This window comes from Oryx dammah, unplaced genomic scaffold, assembly GCF_014754425.2.
Source record: "Oryx dammah isolate SB20612 unplaced genomic scaffold, SCBI_Odam_1.1 HiC_scaffold_18, whole genome shotgun sequence".
Classification (NCBI taxonomy): Eukaryota; Metazoa; Chordata; class Mammalia; order Artiodactyla; family Bovidae; genus Oryx; species Oryx dammah.
In genome coordinates this window covers 3711309-3719342 of record NW_024070202.1, presented here as the reverse complement: position 1 = coordinate 3719342, position 8034 = coordinate 3711309, and positions in this window count along the sequence as shown.

Below are 8034 nucleotides of genomic sequence, written 5' to 3'. Positions count from 1 at the left end.
ATTCTTTTTTTTTTTTTTTTTTTTTATACTTGAGAATCGAATGTTGTCCCCTTTGGGTTGGTGTCACCCTACTGTAAATTCATAAAGTCAATCATGATTTATTCTCTGTACCTTGGTATATTATGGCAACATTTAGCAAGTTAAAAAAAAAAAGGAAGAAAAGGTTGTGAGGTAGCATCAATCAATATCTGCCACAGTCCACATTTGGAATCACTTTTCAATTCAATGTTCATTGCATATTTACTAATAAACATTCTTCATTATGTAATATTTGCCAAGTCCTAAACAGGTACTCAAGATCCAGTCAGGAACTGAAAAAATTAAGTAATTTTATTCAACTCAATAATTTAACAGGACATATTCAAACACTTCCATAACAAAGATTGACTTCCTCAATCAAATTCAAGATTTCTCCCTACCTTCTTCTTTGTATATACAGAATATCTTGAAATAAGACACAAAATAAGTCTGGAGGCAAAAGTTAATTAAAACAGGAATACAGATATTTAATTCCTATTGTTTAGAGCACTAAATGAGACAGTGTATACTATTTTATTTTTATTTTATTTTTTTGGTACATTATTAAAATTGGTGCAGAACTAAAGTGTCATTATCATTTTTTGAGTTTTAAGAGTTTTTTTAATCTTAATCCTATGAATGATACTCAATTAGTGATTTGGTAATATTAGAGAATCAACAAATCAATAAATACTAGACTCATAATTGAGTGAAAAGTTTCTGTGAAAACCAGAAATTGGAACATGTAAGCAGTAAAAATAATCCTTAGTTTGACCTTCTTTTTGACCTTTAAATACATAAATCTTCAGTAACTGTAGTTTCTCATACAAATTACTTAGAAATATCTGTGACATTCTGAAAAAAAAATTGTTAAAAATATGCACCCTAAATGCTGAGTTATATAGCCATGTTTACCTGATCAAAAAAATAAATATTTATTTTCTGTTAGTCTTGTAGCATTTTATATTCTTTTTTGACTCAAGAAACTTTTAAGTAAACTCAGAATTTGTGAGAATCTGCTCATTAACCAAGAGACATCAAACTAAAATCATTTGCAGCAGCCTGGACAGACCCAGAGAATGTCATATGAATGAAGTCAGACTGAGAAAGACAAACATCATAGAATATTGTGGCATCTAAAAAAAAGAAGATACAAATGAACTTATTTAAAAAAAGAGAAAAAAAAAACAGTAGTATAGTCACAAATGTGGAAAACAAATTTATGGTTATCAGGGGTTTTCCCCTGGTAATAAGAGAAGAGATAAACTGGGAGACTGGGATTGACATATGTGCACTACTATATATAATATAGATAATTAATAAAGACCTACTGTATGGCAAAGGAAACTACAATTAATACCTTGTAATGACTTATGGGAAAATAATCTGAAAATAATATAAAATATATAAATATATTTTATATGTATATGCATATACCTGAATCAGTTTGCTGTATACCTGAAAATAGCACACAACATTGTAAATCATATTTACTTCAATTAAATAAATAAAAGAATAGATTGATGGTAGCAAATGAGCAGTGGCTGGCATGGCACTTAGTGCCCAAGGCCCTTCATTCAACTCCCTGCAGCCCATCATACTGTTCTGTTTTCAGAAAGCTAAACACCTCTAAGAGCATGGCTTTCCTGTAAAGGATCAAATCATTTCCCCCCCAAACTACTGCATGCCTTAATGTGCCCACTTCCCCCTATCAAATAAAGTGATCCTAAAGGTCTTTTGAACTTTTAAATATTTATGAATGTAAAGAAAAATTGGATTTAGATATAGCTAATGCTTCTTGGCATTTTCCTACTGAAGAGTGCTGGAATGTGGGTGCCACGTTCTGTCTGGAATCTCTCATTTCCCCCTATGTGCCTAGAGGATATTCACTTGTATATTTTAAAAGATTGGCTTTATCTTGAATCTGCAGACCCTCATCACCATATGCAAGAGCTTGAAAAATAATCATATTCAAAAGAAGTGGAGCATTTCACATGCCACTGCCAATCAGAGATTAAAAGGGAGCCTTCCAGGCTTATTGGAATATCCAGATTTTGACTCACTGAAGGCTAGACAGCAAACATTTCCTTATGCTATTCACATCAATTTTGTACATTTGTCCCAAAAGTTAAATGTAAACTAAATATAAATTTCAAATAGAAGGGAAAATATAAAATTTTTCAAGCAATACATATGAAAACTGTTTTTACTTATATTCTGGTTTACTATTTTTTGAACACTGTTGGTATTTGCCTCCTCAATTCACTCTGTATCCCTTTCCCATTTTATACAGCTCATCTGCCTGGTGGAGGATTGTACATTTCTGATCCATGAGTATAAGACTGAACAAAGGCTCTGATTTCCTTCACCAGCTAGAAGCAATATCCTGGTTAAAAAACGTTCTGAGTAGTAGAGTATTAGATATGAATTACTGAAGACTAACTTTTTTTTTTTCCACTTCGAGGTAACCACATTATAATGTGTTAATTCTAAACAATATCAAAATTAAATATTTCAAAAATCTGAGCATTAAACATAACTGAATGTTTATTAAGATCATTGCCTTTATTTTATAAATAAGAAATGTGAACCAGAGTATTTATCCAACAAACACCTAAGAGTAAATCACTATTAGAGCACAATGCCACTCTTAGGATTTTCTTTCATATTATGTTCTATTACATTAGATTATGTCATAGCTTATTGTATATTTACTATTGTATATTATGTAAAATAATATACAGACATAGCATATAATCTAGGATGTTTTCACCTTATTAACATATAGTTAGACTTTCATGCATTGGACAAGGAAATGGCAACCCACTCCAGTGTTCTTGCCTGGAGAATCCCAGGGATGGGGGAGCCTGGTGGACTGCTGTCTATGGGGTCGCACAGAGTCGGACATGACTGAAGTGACTTAGCAGCAGCGACAGAGTAATAGAGATAAAACTAGCCAGAATATTGTTATTTGTTTAAAAAGAGTGTGATGGTTTTGAGTTTTATAAGGCTTGTAGTTGAATTCAGAAAAGAAACTCAGAAAAGCAAACTACATTAAATACGTCACATTTTGTTGGAAAAATGAACAGTAGAAAATATTTGGCAGTTACTAAGCATCAAATGAATGCTGCACAACTTATATTCTAGTCTTCGTTTCAGTTTCATTTAGTATGCATTGTTAAATGCATTGTATAGCTGTAATATACCAGAAGTTTAATAATGCTACATAGTTTTTCAGCATCATGCAACTGTCCACTGGCAGGTCTCTCTGACCCCAAAGTCTTCACTCTTCAAACTACAAGATGTTAACTCAAAATTGAATTTCAGATCTTGAATTGATTGTCGCTGCCATCAATTTCAGTGTGTAAATTTGGTTCACTTTGTCCTTCTTGCTATTGTTTTACAAAGCCTTCTGGATTTCCATAATTGTGTTTCTTTGGAGCTCTTGTACTGGGACTCCATATTTTATATTTAAATGTCTGAATGAAAGGGACCATCAGTCGTTCTGTGCCTTTCCTGTAGCCCTGAGGACCCCTGAGGATTTGTCCCTTGGTAAAATCCTCCTGGCAACAGTTGCTCAAAGAATTGTGAAGATTTCTCTTATTCTAGATTTGAATCAATTGGAAATACAACCAAGAACCTGGCAACACCCAAGTACTTGTCCTTCACGGTCAAAGTTGTTTATGCAGGAAGGAGTAACTGGAATGGCTTGACTCAGCTGCATTGGAGAAGGAGAACCAAGTAACCTGAGGACCATGTGACTAGCAGACATAAAAAAAAATGCCAAAGCCAATGCCTTCCCCAAGTCCAGCTGGTCCACACTCGATTCTGCATCATCATGCTACCAAATTGGTGATCAGACCCTTGTGCCAGGGTATCAGGGAAGTTCTTATTCTGATCATATTTGTCCAGTCATTAACAAAACGGATGCTGAGTCTGGAAGAGCACAAGCTTTATTCAATGACCAAAGAATGAGGAGGGCCTTCCCAAGTGGTGCAGTGGTGAAGAATCTACCTACCAATGCAGGAGACTCAAGAGACGTGGGTTTGATGCTTGGGTCAGGAAGATCTCCTGGAGGAAGAAATGGCAAACCACTGCAGTATTTGCCTGGAAAAATTCCATAGACAGACGAGCCTGGCAGGCCCAAGTTCATGGGGCCCTAAAAGAGTAGAACACTACTGAATGAACATGTACATCACAGAAAGAACGGGAAAACAAGAGCCTAGTTCATAAGTCAACTCTGCAACCCAAGTTGAGCTGTGACACCAAAATTACAGGAGAGTCAGGGAGGGAATTTGAACCAGTGGGAGCAATATTCATGAGTTATCTGAGAACACCGGAGTGGTTTGGACAAGGGTGTGGTTTGGGCCTGGAATGAAGGCAACTATTCTTTTTAGTACTTTTGTGGGCTTTTTTGGTTGTTGTCATGGCAACTGGCAACTGTCATGGTTAATGGGTGTGTCACTTAGCTGATGTATTACAGTGAGTGTATAATGAGGCTCAAGGTTCACTGGAAGTCATGTGTTCTGCAGTCTTGGGCTTTATTGATTTTAACAGGTTTGTTTGTTTTTATTTTTTTTTCCCTTTGCAGCTTCTTCCTGAAACTTAGTTAAGATAATTGGTTTCTGTTCCAAGGTAGGGCAGGAGTATAATGGGGGCAGCAACGTTGGTAACAATCACTCCTGAGCACACCTTTTCCCCAGTACAAATGATATGGAATGTTACACGAGGATTTGAGGTCACAGGATTTCTGCCGTGCAAGAGCTGAGTGTGTGGTGCTTCTGCAAGCTTTCTATCCTTGTGGAAAGTGAAGTGGACTTAGAGGCTGTGCGAACCACTGAAACCTGTTTGGAGCAGGTGGCCATTTTCAGGACATACTTAGAATTCACATTGAAAAACATAAGTATATATAGTTTTCAAAATACATCATGTTACTGAGGAGCATGTGCGTTTTTGCTAATTTATGAGTCTGCTTCTCCTCCCTGAGAAGTCTTTTGGGCTGGACCAGGTCCTGTTCACTGCTGTGCTCTATAGAGTTTTTCCACTATTTTCTTCCACTTAAATTACTGCCTTTTCTCAGTCTACTTGAAGATATATGTGGGTGCTTTTCACTTCGTTGACCTATTTTTTTTAAATAACTTTTTTTAAATTTTTTCATTTTACTCCACTACCTAGTAACAATCTCAATCTTTCCATTACCCTGGAAACTGCACATACACTGAAGTCATTTGCAAACAAATTACAAGCTTTTGCAGTACACTTGCTTGGGCATACAGATGAAGACATTTTTGACATCATGAAGGTACAAACATTGCCTTCCTTGCCAAACTACTTAAAGGTGTGGTCTAGAAATGACCCTCCCACTTTAGAGGTTGAGAGCCTAAGGCAATGATGATAATGTAGAGTAAGCCTTGACAACTGGTTTTCCTCCCCCTTTATTGAAATTCAAGTGCCCAACTTAAGTTTTGATTGCCAGAATATCCATTTCAAAGAGCCATCCAATTCAAATACCTTGGCTATCTCCAAAAAATATACTGTCAGCCACAAGATTAGATAAATAGCCAGGCCATGACTCCCAATGAGGTTTCTTTGTTTTTGAGCTCTGGATCTCTGTCGGTAAATCACTGGGCTACTTGATTTTGCCTCTTACTATGGCAAAAAGTGAAGAGAAACTAGAAAGCCTCTTGATGAAAGTGAAAGAGGAGAGTGAAAAAGTTGGCAAAAACTAAGATCATGGCATCTGGTCCCATCACTTCATGGGAAATAGATGGGGAACAGTGGCAACAGTGTCAGACATTATTTTGGGGGGCTCCAAACTGAACTGAATGCTTTAAATTTCTGCTCTTACCTTTCAAGTTCACCAATAAATTCTGAAAGAGATGGGAATACCAGACCACCTGACCTGCTTCTTGAGAAACCTATATGCAGGTCAGGAAGCAACAGTTAGAACTGGACATGGAACAACAGACTGGTTCCAAATAGAACAAGGCGTACATCAAGGCTGTATGTTGTCACCCTGATTATTTAACTTGTATGCAGAGTACATCATGAGAAATGCTGGGCTGGAAGAAAAACAAGCTGGAATCAAGAATGCTGGGAGAAATATCAATAACCTCAGATATGCAGATGACACCACACTTATGGCAGAAAGTGAAAGGAACTATAAAGCCTCTTGATGAAAGTGAAAGAGGAGAGTGAAAAAGTTGGCTTAAAGTTCAACATTCAGAAAATGAAGATCATGGCATCTGGTCCCATCACTTCACGGGCAATAGATGAGGAAACAGTGGACACAGTGTCAGACTTTATTTATTTATTTTGGTCTCCAAAATCACTGCAGATGGTGACTGCAGCCATGAAATTAAAAGACACTTACTCCTTGGAAGGAAAGTTATGATCAACCTAGACAGCATATTAGAAAGAAGAGACATTACTTTGCCAACAAAGGTCTGTCTAGTCAAAGCTATGGTTTTTCCAGTGGTCCTGTATGGAGGTGAAAGTTGGACTGTGAAGAAAGGTGAGCACCGAAGAATTGATGCTTTTGAACTGTGGTGTTGGAGAAGACTCTTGAGAGTCCGTTGGACTGCAAGGAGATTCAACTAGTCCATCCTAAAAGAGACCAGTCCTGGGTGTGCATTGGAAGGACTGATATTGAGGCTGAAACTCCAATACTTTGTCCACCTCATGCAAAGACCCTGGTGCTGGAAGGGATTGAGAACTAGAGGAGAAAGGAACAACGTAGCATGAGATGGTTGGATGGCATCACCGACTCGATGCACATGAGTGTGGGTGAACTCTGGGAGTTGGTGATGGACAGGGAGGCCTGGCGTGCTGCAATTCATGGGGTCACAAAGAGTCAGACACAACTAAGCGACTGAACTGAACTGATGCTATAAATTCCTGCTCTTATGTTTCAAGTTCACTAATAAAGAGTGAGATTTCATCACCCTAGGTCCCCACACTGGACCCCGGTAAAAGCAGCATTCAACCCCTCAATTCTCTCCCATCTCTTCTCCTGAGACCTCTTCATGTGTGACCACTTGCAATTTCCAGGTGTTATAAGCTAAGCTATATATCATTATTTTATCAATGATTCTTAGTGGCTATAGATGTAGGGTTTCTTTTCTCTCTTTTTATTTATTTTTGCCTTGGAATTGCAGGATCTTAGTTCCCTCACCAGGGATCAGAACCCACATTCTCAGGAGTGGAGGAGTAGAAGGACAAAGTCTTAACCACCAGAACCCCAAGGAATTCATGGAAGGGTGTCTTGAAATCACAATATAATCCACAAGGGCTGATCCAACGACAGTATAGTTGACTGATAGACAATTATCATAGAAAAATAGGAGTTGGGGCTTTTGGGAGATGCATAGGTCCTAAGCCCCCATAAATGAGCTTAATGTCCTTATAAAAGATACACCAGAGAGCCCTCTGGCCCTTTCCACACTGTGAGAGAGAGAGCACAAAGGCTATGAACAGCTTTCACCAGACCATAGCCTCCTTTGACACAGGAGGGAAGGGGGCAGGGCATCACCTTTAAGTGAATGACAGCCATAGGACTTGACAAAATGTGAATACAACCAATTAGGCCCAGGAAGATGAAAGATTCAACTTCTAGTCAACCTTGAGCCTTATTATATACTGATTTGGATATATTAGAGTAAGCTAATAGCACCTTAGCACATCCTTAGCACCATGACAATTCCAGGGCTTACTATCAAAGATCACAAAGTGGGCAGTGACCCAATTTCTGGAAGTCTCTACCCCCTCCCCCAAATAATTGCAATAATCTTTCCTCTCATTAGCCTATGAAATTCTTCAGCACATAAAAACTAACCACACAATATTTTGAGGGTACTCTTGCCTTCTGAGATGGCTTACACTCTGCTTGTGGAGTGTGTATATAACTTCACTTCTTACCAATCACTTTGTCTCTTACTGACTTCTTTCTGCCAGGAGACATCAATAACTTTAGCTTCATTAGGTCCTACAACTAGGTGTGAACTCAGTTAAAAGACT